Here is a 22,352-nt window from a genome sequence, read left to right as displayed (position 1 = left end):
ATTACAGCCGTCTTCGGCCCGGCTTGCTTGAATCCTGATGGTGCAGTGAGCAAGGGACTCACATCTGAGCATACCCTTCCACACTTGTGGTGGCCAAAACGATTCATAAAGGGGGTGGTGATGGACAGAGTATCTGAATTAAGCAGAACACTCCTACCCAGTCAAAAGATCAGGGCTTGATCCATCACCGTTTTTTAGCTCCCTGCACCATCCCAGCTCAGAACCTGGCTACATGCAAATTAGTCTGACCCTGGCCCAGTGCATCATGGGAACAGGGCAGACCAAACTACCAAGCCAATTCTTTACTGGAGAGGAAACAAGCTTCCGGGGACCGGTTTCTGGCATTACAGCCGTCTCCGGCCCGGCTTGCTTGAATCCTGATGGTGCAGTGAGCAAGGGACTCACATCTGAGCATACCCTTCCACACTTGTGGTGGCCAAAACGATTCATAAAGGGGGTGGTGATGGACAGAGTATCTGAATTAAGCAGAACACTCCTACCCAGTCAAAAGATCAGGGCTTGATCCATCACCGTTTTTTAGCTCCCTGCACCATCTCAGCTCAGAACCTGGCTACATGCAAATTAGTCTGACCCTGGCCCAGTGCATCATGGGAATAGGGCAGTTTATTATTATTATTCTGAGTTTTGTATAGCGCCTGGTTACCTATTAGGCATCCCAGCGCTTATTTTGCACTCATTTTTGTTACTGCCGTGCTTTAAAAGAGGGAAAATTGGGAAAACTCGTCACAAAACTGCAGGTTCCACAAGACTGTGCAGGAAGACCGTTTTCAATCAGAATATTTGGTCCAGATTATGAACAGTCAATCTGCCGAAAGAGTCACACTGATTGCTAGTGCATGAGAAGCGACCAGGCAAGGTTGCAAGCGTGGAAACAAAAGGTGGAGAAACCAACTACCTTTACATTTTAAAATGTTGGACCACAGACCATATGTATGGCAATGTCTTTAGTCTCCCTGAACAAAGGAACTCTTCCCCAGTTCACATCTACGAGCCTAACAAGACGATGGCATTCGACCAGGGGTCAAGCGTCGTGAAAGACCTCCCGGAAAAACAATCAATAAGTATTTGTAGAGCACGCTAATCACCCCACTGGCTATCCAGTTGCTACGGAATATAACAGAAAGTTTTACTTTGAGATGAACCCTGAATGGCTGGCGGTCCAAGAAAGCGTTGACATGAACAACACCTCGTCTTAGCACCCGGTTACAACGTATGCAGCTTTTCCAGGCCCTACAAACCTTTAGGCATCTCTGCACTATCGAAGCATCCAAAATACGATTTATGTTTCCTGCACAGAGGATTTCGTTCACTGGGGAATCAGTACTTGTCAGGACAGTTTTGATCCTAATATTGATCAGAATAGGAACGGAAACTTTCAGTGTTTGTTTCCGTCTTCCAGTCCTTCCTCAAATGAACAAAGGAGCATCCATTTATAGCAGTTAGCTGTTCCACAAACGCAACTCTGTCCATTCCCTTCCTGTTCAGATCAGGAATTTTTTGCAACAACTTTGTGACACCTACAAACACTATTTCCAACTTCTTCCTTCATTACATATCAAGACGAAACTTTTTATAACGCTATGCCAATCTGTCCCAATGGCACAGGAGGACATCACAGCAGTATTCTTTACCCCCACCTGGCTAAGCTCTCAGCAGATAAGATATTATCTTAAAACCTGCCGCTATGGTCTAAGCCGCTAACTAAAGCCTTGCTTCGCCATGCTAGGTTGAAATTGAAGGCAAGAGCAAAAATTAAGGAAGGGGGCCAGAAACTGTCCACATGGCCTCTTGCGGCAGGCTAGAAGGCTACCACAATTTAGGGTCACTTTCTTTTGTTTTTTTAATAATGCGATCCGTGGCTGGGAAGGACGTCAGGCTATGCCCAACCTTTACAAAGGCAAGATGAGGTGAAGTTTCGAGGCACTCACCTGGCATGCCGTCAGACTGCCAACTTCACCAATTCATGTTCTACCGCCAACCCAGCCACATCGTTTCCCTGGCTTTAGTGCACGTTGGCAATTCAAAAGGGTGTCTTCTGCGGTTCTACGCATTACAGCGTTTGAACTTTCAAGGCGCAGGTTTTTTTTTTTAAATACAGTTTACCACTAGCTGACATTCCCATTTTCTCAATAAAACTCTCAAGTTCCCAGCGTTCTAATATTGCATATATTGAATATGACAACACTATAGGGGCCTACAATTATCGCCTCCCCCGACTACATCCTCCTAGGAGACCTCAACTTCCACCGGGAGAATGACCAGGACAACAACACCACCGCCCTACTAGACAACCTCGCCAACCTCAGATTCAAGCAACTGGTCAACACCCCCACCCATTACGCCGGCCACACGCTCGACCCCGTCTTCTCCTCCAGCAACCACATCTCCTTCAGCCACACCACCGAGCTCCACTAGACCGACCACAGCTGCGTACACTTCAACTTCAGGAAAACAACGACCCACCACCGCCCTCAACAAACCCCCCGAAGATGCTGGAGCAAGATCACCACCGACCAACTCACCACCTCCTTGAGCCTAAACCCTCCCACCAACACCACGGACCCCAACGAAGGAGCCCGCAACCTCACACAGTGGATCACCGACTGCGCTGACACCCTTGCTCCACTGAAAAACCCTCCCAGCACCCAGCACCCTCAACAGCAAGAAAGCCGCGTGGTTCACCAACGATCTCAAAGACTCCAAGAAATCCTGACGTGACCTCGAGAAAGCCTGGCGCCACAACCAGTCAACGGATAACATGACAGCCCTCAAGAACGCCACCCGCAAATACCACCAGCTGATCGGCACCACCAAAAGGTCATCCTTCAGAGATCGACTGGACAACAACACCCACAACAGCAGGGAACTCTTCAACGTCGAGAAAGAGCTCTCCAACCCCAACGCCAGCAACAACGACATCACGCCTTCTCAAGACCTCTGCAACTCACTGGCCACCTTTTTTCACCGTAAGATCGTCGACATACACGACAGCTTCGGCGCTCAGAACTCGTACACCACCACCGAACCTACACCCCCCACCACCACCCTGTGCGCCTGGACTCAGGTCAGCATGGAAGATACCACCCACACGATGAACACCATCCACGCGGGCTCCCCAGCCGATCCATGCCCACACCACATCTTCAACAAAGCCGACTCCATCATCGCACCCAAACTTCGGGACATCATCAACAACTCCTTCATATCCGCCACCTTCCAGGAGAGCTGGAAGCACACAGAGATCAGCGCCCTCCTGAAGAAACCCACCGCGGACCCCTCAGACCTCAAGAACTTCCGCCCCATCTCGCTCCTCCCCTTCCCTGCAAAAGTCATCGAGAAAACCGTCAACAAACAGCTGACAGCCTTCCTGGAGATGATCGGCTCCCTCGACCCATCGCAGTCAGGATTCCGAGCGAACCACAGCACCGAGACGGCCCTCATCGCGGCCACCGACGGCATCCGGACCCTGCTGGACAACGGAGAAACCGCCGCCCTCATCCTGCTCGACCTTTCGGCTGCGTTCGACGCGGTCTGCCGCCGCACCCTGACAACCCGCCTCCGCCACGCCGGGATCCAAGGAAAGGCCCTGGAATGGATCACCTCCTTCCTTTCCGACAGAACCCAAAGAGTCCGTCTCCCGCCCTTCCTCGTAGAAGCCACCAAGATCATCTGCAGCGTACCTCAAGACTCCTCGCTCAGCCCCACCCTCTTCAACGTCTACATGAGCCCCCTCGCAGCCATCGCACGCAAGCACCTCAACATCATCTCCTACGCCGACGATACCCAACTGATCCTCTCCCTCACCAACGACCCCACCTCCACCAGAGCCAGCTTCCAGGACGGAATGAAAGACATCGCAGACTGGATGAAGCTCAGCCGCCTGAAACTCAGCCGCCTGAAACTGAACTCAGACAAGACGGAAGTCCTCATCCTCAGCCCATCCATCTCCGCCTGGGACGACTCCTGGTGGCCCACTGCTCTGGGCCCCCCACCCAAGCCCACGGACCACGCACGCAACCTGGGCTTCATCCTTGACTCCTCCCTCACGATGGCCAGGCAAGTTAACGCCGTTACCTCCTCCTGCTTCAACACACTCCGCGTGCTCCGTAAGATCTTCCGCTGGATCCCCACTGGAACCAGGAAAACGATTACCCAGGCCCTCGTCACCAGCCGTCTGGACTACGGGAACGCCCTCTACGCTGGGACCACCGCCAAACTACAGAAAAGACTCCAGCGCATCCAGAACGCCTCAGCACGACTCGTCTTGGACATCCCCCGACACAACCACATCTCCGCCCACCTGAGGGACCTGCACTGGCTCCCCGTCAGCAAGAGGATCACGTTCAGACTCCTCACCCACGCAAACAAGGCTCTCCACGACTTGGGCCCCGAATACCTCAACAACCGCCTCACGTTCTACACGCCAACCCGCCAGCTCCGCTCCGCCAGCCTCGCCCTCGCCACAGTCCCACGGATCCGCAGAACCACCACCGGAGGAAGAACCTTCACCTACCTGGCGGCCAAGACCTGGAACACCCTCCCCACCCACCTACGACTCACCCAGGACCATCTCTCCTTCAGGAAGCAACTCAAGACCTGTCTTTTCGAACAGTAGCAGCCTCCCCCCCTCCCCCCCCCCCCCCAGCGCCTTGAGACCCTAGCGGGTGAGTAGCACGCTTTACAAATACTCTTGATTGATTGATTGATTAAATGATCTCTAGTCGAGTTGACAGAAGCGAGGGGACAGAGAATGTAAGCAATGTGACAGACGAGGCAGAACGGCTATAATGATATCTCAACGTTCCGGTCAATGATGTAGCAATGCTCTAAATTAAACAGGGGAGCGCCACAATAATGACGTTCGCTAGAATGTTGGAGCAGGTGGCTTATTCCAACCATTCTTTGATCGCTGCAACTTCACTCTCCCAAATAAATGTAGCAAAATTCCAATAGTCTAAGACATCAAGCCCTTGCTACACTAACGGGTGTGCTGGCGCTTGTGGGGAGCTGCACGGTTTTGCGATGCCAAGAAGGGCTTTTGTGATGATAAGTAAACAGACGCAATCCTTTACGCGTACGCAAATTTGTGCCACGGGAGGGCCCGCACAAAAACTTAGCAAATGACCAAGAAGGCGTCCTTCATCCGCACCAGTCTAAGATCCGCTTGGGCCGTATACGTTTTTGGACCCGTGACCATAATGTTACTCTTGTTTTTAGTCTAAATAGCATTAGAAAGCCCCTTTCAACAGTCAATTTGGCACAGCGATAAATCATTGTGCATCACTAATTGTCTGGCAGAAGTCTAAGCTCTAAAGATAGCCCATACACAAGGGCCCAGATTTATGAAGCCCTTGCGTTGTCATTGCCTCATGCAAGACAGCGTTAGGCAACGCCAGGGCTTCACTAAGATTTACTAAGTCGCGGAAGGCCACCTTGCGTGGCATTGCATGGCTAAGTAAATCTAGAGCAGTGATGCTTAAAGTATGGCCGAGGAGCCGCAAGCAGCTCTCCTGACCTTTACATGTGGCTCCCTGGTGTACAGCAGCACCGGGCTACTGTTTACTTGACGGAGCACTAATAGTCCGAAAGATGGTAATTAAAGAGCTAAGCATTTATTTACAACTAAAGTAACATATTAACTAAAGTAAAAGAAAAGAAGTGAAGGTGTCCTGCACCGATGAATTTAAGGAACATAGGGGTATATTATCAAGGGGTTTATCTCCGCTTTTTTGGCTTTAAAAGCCAAGAAAGCGGAGATAAAATTATCTCCCTATTACCAAGCTGCCGCTAACACCAGTTAGTGACAGCTAATAGGAGATAGCTTTGCATGTCAGTGATATTTATCACTAATGACATGCAAAGTGGGCGTGCCAAGATGTTAGCGACTGGAAACAGTCGCTAACATCGCTATCTCCTATTACCAACTTTTGGAGATATTCGCGCTAAGCGCGAATATTTTCAAAAGCTAACACCTGCCCTGAGCAGTTCTTCACCATGTTATCCAATGGGAGGTGGATAACATGGCTAAGAGCATTTGCTCGATAATGCATGAATGTCGCTGACTTTTCAGCGATATTCATGCATTGCGGCCGTTTTTTATCGCATTTGCGATAAACCTTGCTAATAGCAAGGTTTATCTGCGATAAAAATCGCCGATGTGCGGCGATAATTTTTGTCTCTAAACAAGTTAGAGACAAAAATTATCGCTAGTTGTTGGTAATATGCCCCATATTCTTTTTAAAGACATCTTGCAACAAACGTGAAAGAAATGTGACAGTCTCTAAAAAAAACGAAAAAACTTGCCTTCCTTCCATTTGCAGAAACGTTTCACCTAAGTATATCAGTGCATTGAGAAGCATTCAATAAACATTCATGCTTCCTCCAACCCTGCAATGCAAATAGTGAACCAGGAGGTAAGTCAGTTGTTATGTTCATCGTCTGTGCGGCCTGGGTTGCTATTATACATGAACAACATCTGCCATCCTGCTGGCATGAATGCGACCCTTGGTCACATGACAGGCCAAACTTTTTGGCCCCCTGGAAAATGTCTGCGAGGCCTATTATCCCGAAAAACGCAAGGCAGCAGCAATTCTCTGCTTTGCGTTACTCTGAACCGAGAATGTGTTAAATGGGTGGAGAGTGGGGGGCAGATTTACGACTTATGGCGCATCTCTGCTAATCAGCAGAGATACGCCAGAAGAGTTGCGACGCATCTGCCCACCCCTACGCCACCACTGATGCGCCAAATTTACAATGAGGCGCACTGTGGCGCGCGGATGGGCAGATGCGTGGCGAATCCCCGGCTCAAACGTTTTCATCCCACATGCACAAACCCCATCCATAGCCACCGTCATCAACTTAAAAACGAAATACAGAATTGACTCAATCATCTTTCTTAAACTATAATATGGAGCTAACCACTCAGTTTGTGTTGCCTTCCTCCAACTCTCCTGTAAGGGAGAGAGGAACGGTCATCAATAGCAAACAGCAGCTGCATAAATGCAACACTGTCCACTCGCTTCGCGCTCAGAAGGAAACTCTTCAACTCTTCCTCGTGGTTAGCGAAGACCAGACACTTTCGAACACATTTCCTCAGTTAAGAACTATAGAAATGATCCCTGAAAGTATAGTCTTAACACAAACGACTGCTGCTCACACGGACAGAGAAAGTAAAACCCCTTTTTACGTACAGTAAGAAAAGGTTCGGCATCATTAACTCCAACAAAAACATATGGCTTTAAAACACCACAAAATAACAATCTAAAGGTGCACAGGTAGACGCTTTCTTCGCAATAACGCATTCTCAGTAGATCCTGGGTGACTCACTGCTTTAAAAATCTGCATAATCGAAATCAGCAACCAATCACATTCAGCCTGCCTTTTCTTTACACACACGGATTCCCTGCTCACTGTTCCCGAAACAGACAGAGGACTACAGTGTGAAAGTTCAAACAGGAAAGGTTTGATAACATTTGTTCAGGGTCCATTTGAAGAGTCCTCTTTGGGCGCATGTAATCGAACGTACCAAATTAAAGAGAAGACATCCTTTTCGAAAAAAAAACCTGTTGGATAAACAAGTGCAGGAAAGCTCAAACGTTTTCATCCCACATGCACAATCCCCATCTATAGCCACTGTCAGCAATTTCAAAACGAATTACAGAATTGACTCAATCAACTTTCTTACACTGCAATATGGAGCTAACCACTCAGTTTGTGTTTCTTTCCTCCAGCTCTCCTGCAAGGGAGAGAGGAACGGTCATCAATAGCAAACAGCAGCTGCATGAATGCAACACTGTCCACTCGTTTCGCGCTCAGAAAGAAACACTTCAACTCTTCCTCGTGGTTAGCGAAGACCAGACACTTTCCAACACATTTCCTCAGTTAAGCACTATAGAAATGATCCCTGAAAGTATAGTCTTAACACAAACGACTGCTGCTCACACGGACAGAGAAAGTAAAACCCCTTCTTACGTACAGTAAGAAAAGGTTTGGCATCATCAACTCCAACAAAAACATATGGCTGTATAACGCCACAAAATTACAATCTAAAGGTGCACAGGCAGACGCTTTCTTCACAATAAAGCATTCTCAGTAGACCCTGGGTGACTCACTGCTTTAAAAATCTGCATAATCGAAATCCGCAACCAATCACATTCAGCCTGCCTTTTCTTTACACACACGGGGCCTCATTTATAAAAAGTGACGCATCGCTGCGTGAAAACAGCGATGCGTCACTTTTCACTGCGTCCTCCTTGCGACACCAATGATGTGTCATATTTACAGTATGACGCATCATGTCGCAAGGAGTTACAGATACGTCAGTATTTCTGACGTATCTGTAAGCACAAAAGTCACGCATTGCTGGGGTGTGTCACAAAAGTGACGCAACTACAGCAATGCGTCCTTTCATATGGGGAAAACCCCATGTGAAAGGGATTGCGTCAGTCTTACGCCTGCTGTGAGGCAGGCGCAAGATTTTGACGCAACAGCGTCCTAAAAGTGACGCAGTGAAATCTCAAAGATTTCACTGCGTCACTATTACGAGGCTTTTTGCGGGGGAACGCCCCCTCTGCATACATTATACCTGACGCAGGTATACTGTAGCGCAGGGGTTTACAAAGTGACGCATCTGCTTAGATGCGTCACTTTGTAAATAGTGCGCAACAGGAGGCATGTTTTACGCCGCCGATGCGTCACAAAAAGTGACGCATCGGAAGCGCAAAACTGACGCAAGGCCTCATAAATGAGGCCCACGGATTCCTTGCTCACTGTTCCCGAAACAGACAGAGGACTAATGTGTTAAAGTTAAAGTTCAAACAGGTAAACAAAGCGTAGCCATATAGTTTTGTTTCGTGCTTGGGCTCACAGCAACAAACACATTTTTACTTATTGAAAAATTAAGAGAACCAGTTGGTAAACTCACAGCAAAGACAATCTAGCATTACTTCCACAGTTTTCTGCACTGCACTAAATGAGCACTATTACCATTTCAAGATGGCAATGCATAGTCAGACTGCGCGAAGAGTGGGACAGATTTACGAGAAAGTAACGCATCTGTGAAGATGTGTCACTTTCCCTGAGGCGCTTTGAGAAACCCTTGCGCCACTATGGATGCACCGTATTTACAATATGGCGCACCATGGCGCAAGGATTGACAGATGCGTCAAAAATTCTGACGCATCTGTTCACGCAAAAGTCGCGCATTGCTGGAGTTGTGTCGCAAGCACGACGCAACTCCAGCAATGCAGGGAGAGGCCTATCCTCATTGTGCTGCGTCACTCCTTAAGCCTGCTTCAAGCAGTAAGAATGTGACACAGTGGCATCCTAGAAGTGGCACAGTGAAATCTTGTAGATTTCACTGCGTCACTTCTAGGAGGCTTTTTTGAGTTGGAAAGCCCACCCTGCATACATTATACCTGACGCAGGTATAATGTGACGCAGGGCTTTACAACGTGCTGCATCTCCCTACATGCGTCACGTTGTAAATGGGCCGCATTTTTACGCTGCTGCTGAGTCACAAAACGTGACGCAACTGCGGCGCAAAAACGACACAGGAGCTTGTAATTCTGCCCCAGTTTGTTTTACTACAGATCAGACTGAATCACCAGAGCACTTATTCTGTCGAAGCAAAGCCGTACCCGAGCTCTTATTTCACATCATACTGTGCTAAAACTGTAGGAGGTCAAGGAACTATTCTTGTTCACTGCCTTGATTTTAATGTCCGAGCCAGGGATTTTTCTGGAAGCTTCATCCCAAAATATCTTTGCGAGATGTTCCACTTCCTATCTGATAGCGATTTACATGTTCAGAGGCAAAGTGCTATTTATTATTATTATTCTGAGTTTTGTATAGCGCCTGGTTACCTATTAGGCATCCCAGCGCTTATTTTGCACTCATTTTTGTTACTGCCGTGCTTTAAAAGAGGGAAAATTGGGAAAACTCGTCACAAAACTGCAGGTTCCACAAGACTGTGCAGGAAGACCGTTTTCAATCAGAATATTTGGTCCAGATTATGAACAGTCAATCTGCCGAAAGAGTCACACTGATTGCTAGTGCATGAGAAGCGACCAGGCAAGGTTGCAAGCGTGGAAACAAAAGGTGGAGAAACCAACTACCTTTACATTTTAAAATGTTGGACCACAGACCATATGTATGGCAATGTCTTTAGTCTCCCTGAACAAAGGAACTCTTCCCCAGTTCACATCTACGAGCCTAACAAGACGATGGCATTCGACCAGGGGTCAAGCGTCGTGAAAGACCTCCCGGAAAAACAATCAATAAGTATTTGTAGAGCACGCTAATCACCCCACTGGCTATCCAGTTGCTACGGAATATAACAGAAAGTTTTACTTTGAGATGAACCCTGAATGGCTGGCGGTCCAAGAAAGCGTTGACATGAACAACACCTCGTCTTAGCACCCGGTTACAACGTATGCAGCTTTTCCAGGCCCTACAAACCTTTAGGCATCTCTGCACTATCGAAGCATGCAAAATACGATTTATGTTTCCTGCACAGAGGATTTCGTTCACTGGGGAATCAGTACTTGTCAGGACAGTTTTGATCCTAATATTGATCAGAATAGGAACGGAAACTTTCAGTGTTTGTTTCCGTCTTCCAGTCCTTCCTCAAATGAACAAAGGAGCATCCATTTATAGCAGTTAGCTGTTCCACAAACGCAACTCTGTCCATTCCCTTCCTGTTCAGATCAGGAATTTTTTGCAACAACTTTGTGACACCTACAAACACTATTTCCAACTTCTTCCTTCATTACATATCAAGACGAAACTTTTTATAACGCTATGCCAATCTGTCCCAATGGCACAGGAGGACATCACAGCAGTATTCTTTACCCCCACCTGGCTAAGCTCTCAGCAGATAAGATATTATCTTAAAACCTGCCGCTATGGTCTAAGCCGCTAACTAAAGCCTTGCTTCGCCATGCTAGGTTGAAATTGAAGGCAAGAGCAAAAATTAAGGAAGGGGGCCAGAAACTGTCCACATGGCCTCTTGCGGCAGGCTAGAAGGCTACCACAATTTAGGGTCACTTTCTTTTGTTTTTTTAATAATGCGATCCGTGGCTGGGAAGGACGTCAGGCTATGCCCAACCTTTACAAAGGCAAGATGAGGTGAAGTTTCGAGGCACTCACCTGGCATGCCGTCAGACTGCCAACTTCACCAATTCATGTTCTACCGCCAACCCAGCCACATCGTTTCCCTGGCTTTAGTGCACGTTGGCAATTCAAAAGGGTGTCTTCTGCGGTTCTACGCATTACAGCGTTTGAACTTTCAAGGCGCAGGTTTTTTTTTTTAAATACAGTTTACCACTAGCTGACATTCCCATTTTCTCAATAAAACTCTCAAGTTCCCAGCGTTCTAATATTGCATATATTGAATATGACAACACTATAGGGGCCTACAATTATCGCCTCCCCCGACTACATCCTCCTAGGAGACCTCAACTTCCACCGGGAGAATGACCAGGACAACAACACCACCGCCCTACTAGACAACCTCGCCAACCTCAGATTCAAGCAACTGGTCAACACCCCCACCCATTACGCCGGCCACACGCTCGACCCCGTCTTCTCCTCCAGCAACCACATCTCCTTCAGCCACACCACCGAGCTCCACTAGACCGACCACAGCTGCGTACACTTCAACTTCAGGAAAACAACGACCCACCACCGCCCTCAACAAACCCCCCGAAGATGCTGGAGCAAGATCACCACCGACCAACTCACCACCTCCTTGAGCCTAAACCCTCCCACCAACACCACGGACCCCAACGAAGGAGCCCGCAACCTCACACAGTGGATCACCGACTGCGCTGACACCCTTGCTCCACTGAAAAACCCTCCCAGCACCCAGCACCCTCAACAGCAAGAAAGCCGCGTGGTTCACCAACGATCTCAAAGACTCCAAGAAATCCTGACGTGACCTCGAGAAAGCCTGGCGCCACAACCAGTCAACGGATAACATGACAGCCCTCAAGAACGCCACCCGCAAATACCACCAGCTGATCGGCACCACCAAAAGGTCATCCTTCAGAGATCGACTGGACAACAACACCCACAACAGCAGGGAACTCTTCAACGTCGAGAAAGAGCTCTCCAACCCCAACGCCAGCAACAACGACATCACGCCTTCTCAAGACCTCTGCAACTCACTGGCCACCTTTTTTCACCGTAAGATCGTCGACATACACGACAGCTTCGGCGCTCAGAACTCGTACACCACCACCGAACCTACACCCCCCACCACCACCCTGTGCGCCTGGACTCAGGTCAGCATGGAAGATACCACCCACACGATGAACACCATCCACGCGGGCTCCCCAGCCGATCCATGCCCACACCACATCTTCAACAAAGCCGACTCCATCATCGCACCCAAACTTCGGGACATCATCAACAACTCCTTCATATCCGCCACCTTCCAGGAGAGCTGGAAGCACGCAGAGATCAGCGCCCTCCTGAAGAAACCCACCGCGGACCCCTCAGACCTCAAGAACTTCCGCCCCATCTCGCTCCTCCCCTTCCCTGCAAAAGTCATCGAGAAAACCGTCAACAAACAGCTGACAGCCTTCCTGGAGATGATCGGCTCCCTCGACCCATCGCAGTCAGGATTCCGAGCGAACCACAGCACCGAGACGGCCCTCATCGCGGCCACCGACGGCATCCGGACCCTGCTGGACAACGGAGAAACCGCCGCCCTCATCCTGCTCGACCTTTCGGCTGCGTTCGACGCGGTCTGCCGCCGCACCCTGACAACCCGCCTCCGCCACGCCGGGATCCAAGGAAAGGCCCTGGAATGGATCACCTCCTTCCTTTCCGACAGAACCCAAAGAGTCCGTCTCCCGCCCTTCCTCGTAGAAGCCACCAAGATCATCTGCAGCGTACCTCAAGACTCCTCGCTCAGCCCCACCCTCTTCAACGTCTACATGAGCCCCCTCGCAGCCATCGCACGCAAGCACCTCAACATCATCTCCTACGCCGACGATACCCAACTGATCCTCTCCCTCACCAACGACCCCACCTCCACCAGAGCCAGCTTCCAGGACGGAATGAAAGACATCGCAGACTGGATGAAGCTCAGCCGCCTGAAACTCAGCCGCCTGAAACTGAACTCAGACAAGACGGAAGTCCTCATCCTCAGCCCATCCATCTCCGCCTGGGACGACTCCTGGTGGCCCACTGCTCTGGGCCCCCCACCCAAGCCCACGGACCACGCACGCAACCTGGGCTTCATCCTTGACTCCTCCCTCACGATGGCCAGGCAAGTTAACGCCGTTACCTCCTCCTGCTTCAACACACTCCGCGTGCTCCGTAAGATCTTCCGCTGGATCCCCACTGGAACCAGGAAAACGATTACCCAGGCCCTCGTCACCAGCCGTCTGGACTACGGGAACGCCCTCTACGCTGGGACCACCGCCAAACTACAGAAAAGACTCCAGCGCATCCAGAACGCCTCAGCACGACTCGTCTTGGACATCCCCCGACACAACCACATCTCCGCCCACCTGAGGGACCTGCACTGGCTCCCCGTCAGCAAGAGGATCACGTTCAGACTCCTCACCCACGCAAACAAGGCTCTCCACGACTTGGGCCCCGAATACCTCAACAACCGCCTCACGTTCTACACGCCAACCCGCCAGCTCCGCTCCGCCAGCCTCGCCCTCGCCACAGTCCCACGGATCCGCAGAACCACCACCGGAGGAAGAACCTTCACCTACCTGGCGGCCAAGACCTGGAACACCCTCCCCACCCACCTACGACTCACCCAGGACCATCTCTCCTTCAGGAAGCAACTCAAGACCTGTCTTTTCGAACAGTAGCAGCCTCCCCCCCTCCCCCCCCCCCCCCAGCGCCTTGAGACCCTAGCGGGTGAGTAGCACGCTTTACAAATACTCTTGATTGATTGATTGATTAAATGATCTCTAGTCGAGTTGACAGAAGCGAGGGGACAGAGAATGTAAGCAATGTGACAGACGAGGCAGAACGGCTATAATGATATCTCAACGTTCCGGTCAATGATGTAGCAATGCTCTAAATTAAACAGGGGAGCGCCACAATAATGACGTTCGCTAGAATGTTGGAGCAGGTGGCTTATTCCAACCATTCTTTGATCGCTGCAACTTCACTCTCCCAAATAAATGTAGCAAAATTCCAATAGTCTAAGACATCAAGCCCTTGCTACACTAACGGGTGTGCTGGCGCTTGTGGGGAGCTGCACGGTTTTGCGATGCCAAGAAGGGCTTTTGTGATGATAAGTAAACAGACGCAATCCTTTACGCGTACGCAAATTTGTGCCACGGGAGGGCCCGCACAAAAACTTAGCAAATGACCAAGAAGGCGTCCTTCATCCGCACCAGTCTAAGATCCGCTTGGGCCGTATACGTTTTTGGACCCGTGACCATAATGTTACTCTTGTTTTTAGTCTAAATAGCATTAGAAAGCCCCTTTCAACAGTCAATTTGGCACAGCGATAAATCATTGTGCATCACTAATTGTCTGGCAGAAGTCTAAGCTCTAAAGATAGCCCATACACAAGGGCCCAGATTTATGAAGCCCTTGCGTTGTCATTGCCTCATGCAAGACAGCGTTAGGCAACGCCAGGGCTTCACTAAGATTTACTAAGTCGCGGAAGGCCACCTTGCGTGGCATTGCATGGCTAAGTAAATCTAGAGCAGTGATGCTTAAAGTATGGCCGAGGAGCCGCAAGCAGCTCTCCTGACCTTTACATGTGGCTCCCTGGTGTACAGCAGCACCGGGCTACTGTTTACTTGACGGAGCACTAATAGTCCGAAAGATGGTAATTAAAGAGCTAAGCATTTATTTACAACTAAAGTAACATATTAACTAAAGTAAAAGAAAAGAAGTGAAGGTGTCCTGCACCGATGAATTTAAGGAACATAGGGGTATATTATCAAGGGGTTTATCTCCGCTTTTTTGGCTTTAAAAGCCAAGAAAGCGGAGATAAAATTATCTCCCTATTACCAAGCTGCCGCTAACACCAGTTAGTGACAGCTAATAGGAGATAGCTTTGCATGTCAGTGATATTTATCACTAATGACATGCAAAGTGGGCGTGCCAAGATGTTAGCGACTGGAAACAGTCGCTAACATCGCTATCTCCTATTACCAACTTTTGGAGATATTCGCGCTAAGCGCGAATATTTTCAAAAGCTAACACCTGCCCTGAGCAGTTCTTCACCATGTTATCCAATGGGAGGTGGATAACATGGCTAAGAGCATTTGCTCGATAATGCATGAATGTCGCTGACTTTTCAGCGATATTCATGCATTGCGGCCGTTTTTTATCGCATTTGCGATAAACCTTGCTAATAGCAAGGTTTATCTGCGATAAAAATCGCCGATGTGCGGCGATAATTTTTGTCTCTAAACAAGTTAGAGACAAAAATTATCGCTAGTTGTTGGTAATATGCCCCATATTCTTTTTAAAGACATCTTGCAACAAACGTGAAAGAAATGTGACAGTCTCTAAAAAAAACGAAAAAACTTGCCTTCCTTCCATATGCAGAAACGTTTCACCTAAGTATATCAGTGCATTGAGAAGCATTCAATAAACATTCATGCTTCCTCCAACCCTGCAATGCAAATAGTGAACCAGGAGGTAAGTCAGTTGTTATGTTCATCGTCTGTGCGGCCTGGGTTGCTATTATACATGAACAACATCTGCCATCCTGCTGGCATGAATGCGACCCTTGGTCACATGACAGGCCAAACTTTTTGGCCCCCTGGAAAATGTCTGCGAGGCCTATTATCCCGAAAAACGCAAGGCAGCAGCAATTCTCTGCTTTGCGTTACTCTGAACCGAGAATGTGTTAAATGGGTGGAGAGTGGGGGGCAGATTTACGACTTATGGCGCATCTCTGCTAATCAGCAGAGATACGCCAGAAGAGTTGCGACGCATCTGCCCACCCCTACGCCACCACTGATGCGCCAAATTTACAATGAGGCGCACTGTGGCGCGCGGATGGGCAGATGCGTGGCGAATCCCCGGCTCAAACGTTTTCATCCCACATGCACAAACCCCATCCATAGCCACTGTCATCAACTTAAAAACGAAATACAGAATTGACTCAATCATCTTTCTTAAACTATAATATGGAGCTAACCACTCAGTTTGTGTTGCCTTCCTCCAACTCTCCTGTAAGGGAGAGAGGAACGGTCATCAATAGCAAACAGCAGCTGCATAAATGCAACACTGTCCACTCGCTTCGCGCTCAGAAGGAAACACTTCAACTCTTCCTCGTGGTTAGCGAAGACCAGACACTTTCGAACGCATTTCCTCAGTTAAGAACTATAGAAATGATCCCTGAAAGTATAGTCTTAACACAAACGACTGCTGCTCACACGGACAGAGAAAGTAAAACCCCTTTTTACGTACAGTAAGAAAAGGTTCGGCATCATTAACTCCAACAAAAACATATGGCTTTAAAACACCACAAAATAACAATCTAAAGGTGCACAGGTAGACGCTTTCTTCGCAATAACGCATTCTCAGTAGATCCTGGGTGACTCACTGCTTTAAAAATCTGCATAATCGAAATCAGCAACCAATCACATTCAGCCTGCCTTTTCTTTACACACACGGATTCCCTGCTCACTGTTCCCGAAACAGACAGAGGACTACAGTGTGAAAGTTCAAACAGGAAAGGTTTGATAACATTTGTTCAGGGTCCATTTGAAGAGTCCTCTTTGGGCGCATGTAATCGAACGTATCAAATTAAAGAGAAGACATCCTTTTCGAAAAAAAAACCTGCTGGATAAACAAGTGCAGGAAAGCTCAAACGTTTTCATCCCACATGCACAATCCCCATCTATAGCCACTGTCAGCAATTTCAAAACGAATTACAGAATTGACTCAATCAACTTTCTTACACTGCAATATGGAGCTAACCACTCAGTTTGTGTTTCTTTCCTCCAGCTCTCCTGCAAGGGAGAGAGGAACGGTCATCAATAGCAAACAGCAGCTGCATGAATGCAACACTGTCCACTCGTTTCGCGCTCAGAAAGAAACACTTCAACTCTTCCTCATGGTTAGCGAAGACCAGACACTTTCCAACACATTTCCTCAGTTAAGCACTATAGAAATGATCCCTGAAAGTATAGTCTTAATACAAACGACTGCTGCTCACACGGACAGAGAAAGTAAAACCCCTTCTTACGTACAGTAAGAAAAGGTTTGGCATCATCAACTCCAACAAAAACATATGGCTGTATAACGCCACAAAATTACAATCTAAAGGTGCACAGGCAGACGCTTTCTTCACAATAAAGCATTCTCAGTAGACCCTGGGTGACTCACTGCTTTAAAAATCTGCATAATCGAAATCCGCAACCAATCACATTCAGCCTGCCTTTTCTTTACACACACGGGGCCTCATTTATAAAAAGTGACGCATCGCTGCGTGAAAACAGCGATGCGTCACTTTTCACTGCGTCCTCCTTGCGACACCAATGATGTGTCATATTTACAGTATGACGCATCATGTCGCAAGGAGTTACAGATACGTCAGTATTTCTGACGTATCTGTAAGCACAAAAGTCACGCATTGCTGGGGTGTGTCACAAAAGTGACGCAACTACAGCAATGCGTCCTTTCATATGGGGAAAACCCCATGTGAAAGGGATTGCGTCAGTCTTACGCCTGCTGTGAGGCAGGCGCAAGATTTTGACGCAACAGCGTCCTAAAAGTGACGCAGTGAAATCTCAAAGATTTCACTGCGTCACTATTACGAGGCTTTTTGCGGGGGAACGCCCCCTCTGCATACATTATACCTGACGCAGGTATACTGTAGCGCAGGGGTTTACAAAGTGACGCATCTGCTTAGATGCGTCACTTTGTAAATAGTGCGCAACAGGAGGCATGTTTTACGCCGCCGATGCGTCACAAAAAGTGACGCATCGGAAGCGCAAAACTGACGCAAGGCCTCATATATGAGGCCCACGGATTCCTTGCTCACTGTTCCCGAAACAGACAGAGGACTAATGTGTTAAAGTTAAAGTTCAAACAGGTAAACAAAGCGTAGCCATATAGTTTTGTTTCGTGCTTGGGCTCACAGCAACAAACACATTTTTACTTATTGAAAAATTAAGAGAACCAGTTGGTAAACTCACAGCAAAGACAATCTAGCATTACTTCCACAGTTTTCTGCACTGCACTAAATGAGCACTATTACCATTTCAAGATGGCAATGCATAGTCAGACTGCGCGAAGAGTGGGACAGATTTACGAGAAAGTAACGCATCTGTGAAGATGTGTCACTTTCCCTGAGGCACTTTGAGAAACCCTTGCGCCACTATGGATGCACCGTATTTACAATATGGCGCACCATGGCGCAAGGATTGACAGATGCGTCAAAAATTCTGACGCATCTGTTCATGCAAAAGTCGCGCATTGCTGGAGTTGTGTCGCAAGCACGACGCAACTCCAGCAATGCAGGGAGAGGCCTATCCTCATTGTGCTGCGTCACTCCTTAAGCCTGCTTCAAGCAGTAAGAATGTGACACAGTGGCATCCTAGAAGTGGCACAGTGAAATCTTGTAGATTTCACTGCGTCACTTCTAGGAGGCTTTTTTGAGTTGGAAAGCCCACCCTGCATACATTATACCTGACGCAGGTATAATGTGACGCAGGGCTTTACAACGTGCTGCATCTCCCTACATGCGTCACGTTGTAAATGGGCCGCATTTTTACGCTGCTGCTGAGTCACAAAGCGTGACGCAACTGCGGCGCAAAAACGACACAGGAGCTTGTAATTCTGCCCCAGTTTGTTTTACTACAGATCAGACTGAATCACCAGAGCACTTATTCTGTCGAAGCAAAGCCGTACCCGAGCTCTTATTTCACATCATACTGTGCTAAAACTGTAGGAGGTCATGGAACTATTCTTGTTCACTGCCTTGATTTTAATGTCCGAGCCAAGACAGGGATTTTTCTGGAAGCTTCATCCCAAAATATCTTTGCGAGATGTTCCACTTCCTATCTGATAGCGATTTACATGTTCAGAGGCAAAGTGCTATTTGCACTCATTTTTGTTACTGCCGTGCTTTAAAAGAGGGAAAATTGGGAAAACTCGTCACAAAACTGCAGGTTCCACAAGACTGTGCAGGAAGACCGTTTTCAATCAGAATATTTGGTCCAGATTATGAACAGTCAATCTGCCGAAAGAGTCACACTGATTGCTAGTGCATGAGAAGCGACCAGGCAAGGTTGCAAGCGTGGAAACAAAAGGTGGAGAAACCAACTACCTTTACATTTTAAAATGTTGGACCACAGACCATATGTATGGCAATGTCTTTAGTCTCCCTGAACAAAGGAACTCTTCCCCAGTTCACATCTACGAGCCTAACAAGACGATGGCATTCGACCAGGGGTCAAGCGTCGTGAAAGACCTCCCGGAAAAACAATCAATAAGTATTTGTAGAGCACGCTAATCACCCCACTGGCTATCCAGTTGCTACGGAATATAACAGAAAGTTTTACTTTGAGATGAACCCTGAATGGCTGGCGGTCCAAGAAAGCGTTGACATGAACAACACCTCGTCTTAGCACCCGGTTACAACGTATGCAGCTTTTCCAGGCCCTACAAACCTTTAGGCATCTCTGCACTATCGAAGCATGCAAAATACGATTTATGTTTCCTGCACAGAGGATTTCGTTCACTGGGGAATCAGTACTTGTCAGGACAGTTTTGATCCTAATATTGATCAGAATAGGAACGGAAACTTTCAGTGTTTGTTTCCGTCTTCCAGTCCTTCCTCAAATGAACAAAGGAGCATCCATTTATAGCAGTTAGCTGTTCCACAAACGCAACTCTGTCCATTCCCTTCCTGTTCAGATCAGGAATTTTTTGCAACAACTTTGTGACACCTACAAACACTATTTCCAACTTCTTCCTTCATTACATATCAAGACGAAACTTTTTATAACGCTATGCCAATCTGTCCCAATGGCACAGGAGGACATCACAGCAGTATTCTTTACCCCCACCTGGCTAAGCTCTCAGCAGATAAGATATTATCTTAAAACCTGCCGCTATGGTCTAAGCCGCTAACTAAAGCCTTGCTTCGCCATGCTAGGTTGAAATTGAAGGCAAGAGCAAAAATTAAGGAAGGGGGCCAGAAACTGTCCACATGGCCTCTTGCGGCAGGCTAGAAGGCTACCACAATTTAGGGTCACTTTCTTTTGTTTTTTTAATAATGCGATCCGTGGCTGGGAAGGACGTCAGGCTATGCCCAACCTTTACAAAGGCAAGATGAGGTGAAGTTTCGAGGCACTCACCTGGCATGCCGTCAGACTGCCAACTTCACCAATTCATGTTCTACCGCCAACCCAGCCACATCGTTTCCCTGGCTTTAGTGCACGTTGGCAATTCAAAAGGGTGTCTTCTGCGGTTCTACGCATTACAGCGTTTGAACTTTCAAGGCGCAGGTTTTTTTTTTTAAATACAGTTTACCACTAGCTGACATTCCCATTTTCTCAATAAAACTCTCAAGTTCCCAGCGTTCTAATATTGCATATATTGAATATGACAACACTATAGGGGCCTACAATTATCGCCTCCCCCGACTACATCCTCCTAGGAGACCTCAACTTCCACCGGGAGAATGACCAGGACAACAACACCACCGCCCTACTAGACAACCTCGCCAACCTCAGATTCAAGCAACTGGTCAACACCCCCACCCATTACGCCGGCCACACGCTCGACCCCGTCTTCTCCTCCAGCAACCACATCTCCTTCAGCCACACCACCGAGCTCCACTAGACCGACCACAGCTGCGTACACTTCAACTTCAGGAAAACAACGACCCACCACCGCCCTCAACAAACCCCCCGAAGATGCTGGAGCAAGATCACCACCGACCAACTCACCACCTCCTTGAGCCTAAACCCTCCCACCAACACCACGGACCCCAACGAAGGAGCCCGCAACCTCACACAGTGGATCACCGACTGCGCTGACACCCTTGCTCCACTGAAAAACCCTCCCAGCACCCAGCACCCTCAACAGCAAGAAAGCCGCGTGGTTCACCAACGATCTCAAAGACTCCAAGAAATCCTGACGTGACCTCGAGAAAGCCTGGCGCCACAACCAGTCAACGGATAACATGACAGCCCTCAAGAACGCCACCCGCAAATACCACCAGCTGATCGGCACCACCAAAAGGTCATCCTTCAGAGATCGACTGGACAACAACACCCACAACAGCAGGGAACTCTTCAACGTCGAGAAAGAGCTCTCCAACCCCAACGCCAGCAACAACGACATCACGCCTTCTCAAGACCTCTGCAACTCACTGGCCACCTTTTTTCACCGTAAGATCGTCGACATACACGACAGCTTCGGCGCTCAGAACTCGTACACCACCACCGAACCTACACCCCCCACCACCACCCTGTGCGCCTGGACTCAGGTCAGCATGGAAGATACCACCCACACGATGAACACCATCCACGCGGGCTCCCCAGCCGATCCATGCCCACACCACATCTTCAACAAAGCCGACTCCATCATCGCACCCAAACTTCGGGACATCATCAACAACTCCTTCATATCCGCCACCTTCCAGGAGAGCTGGAAGCACGCAGAGATCAGCGCCCTCCTGAAGAAACCCACCGCGGACCCCTCAGACCTCAAGAACTTCCGCCCCATCTCGCTCCTCCCCTTCCCTGCAAAAGTCATCGAGAAAACCGTCAACAAACAGCTGACAGCCTTCCTGGAGATGATCGGCTCCCTCGACCCATCGCAGTCAGGATTCCGAGCGAACCACAGCACCGAGACGGCCCTCATCGCGGCCACCGACGGCATCCGGACCCTGCTGGACAACGGAGAAACCGCCGCCCTCATCCTGCTCGACCTTTCGGCTGCGTTCGACGCGGTCTGCCGCCGCACCCTGACAACCCGCCTCCGCCACGCCGGGATCCAAGGAAAGGCCCTGGAATGGATCACCTCCTTCCTTTCCGACAGAACCCAAAGAGTCCGTCTCCCGCCCTTCCTCGTAGAAGCCACCAAGATCATCTGCAGCGTACCTCAAGACTCCTCGCTCAGCCCCACCCTCTTCAACGTCTACATGAGCCCCCTCGCAGCCATCGCACGCAAGCACCTCAACATCATCTCCTACGCCGACGATACCCAACTGATCCTCTCCCTCACCAACGACCCCACCTCCACCAGAGCCAGCTTCCAGGACGGAATGAAAGACATCGCAGACTGGATGAAGCTCAGCCGCCTGAAACTCAGCCGCCTGAAACTGAACTCAGACAAGACGGAAGTCCTCATCCTCAGCCCATCCATCTCCG

The 22,352-nt window shown here is 48.9% G+C and overlaps 1 protein-coding gene and 4 non-coding genes across 10 annotated transcripts in view; all 5 read right to left on the bottom strand.

Moving 5' to 3' along the window:
* The window catches only part of TEX14 (testis expressed 14, intercellular bridge forming factor), a 2,253,432-nt gene that overhangs the window by 1,917,426 nt on the left and 313,654 nt on the right, over positions 1–22,352 (bottom strand). The window lies entirely within an intron of this gene.
* Positions 6,938–7,155, bottom strand: LOC144825741 (small nucleolar RNA U3). The gene has a single exon (XR_013609538.1). It is a non-coding gene; the product is annotated as a small nucleolar RNA U3 (small nucleolar RNA).
* LOC144825740 (small nucleolar RNA U3) lies at positions 7,723–7,940 on the bottom strand. Its single transcript, XR_013609536.1, has one exon. It is a non-coding gene; the product is annotated as a small nucleolar RNA U3 (small nucleolar RNA).
* Positions 16,158–16,375, bottom strand: LOC144825732 (small nucleolar RNA U3). Its single transcript, XR_013609529.1, has one exon. It is a non-coding gene; the product is annotated as a small nucleolar RNA U3 (small nucleolar RNA).
* Positions 16,943–17,160, bottom strand: LOC144825743 (small nucleolar RNA U3). The gene has a single exon (XR_013609539.1). It is a non-coding gene; the product is annotated as a small nucleolar RNA U3 (small nucleolar RNA).

The sequence above is a fragment of the Lissotriton helveticus genome, chromosome 3_1, assembly GCF_964261635.1.
Source record: "Lissotriton helveticus chromosome 3_1, aLisHel1.1, whole genome shotgun sequence".
NCBI lineage: Eukaryota > Metazoa > Chordata > Amphibia > Caudata > Salamandridae > Lissotriton > Lissotriton helveticus.
Note: the sequence above shows the minus strand (reverse complement) of the source record. Positions and strands in the feature narration are given on the sequence as shown.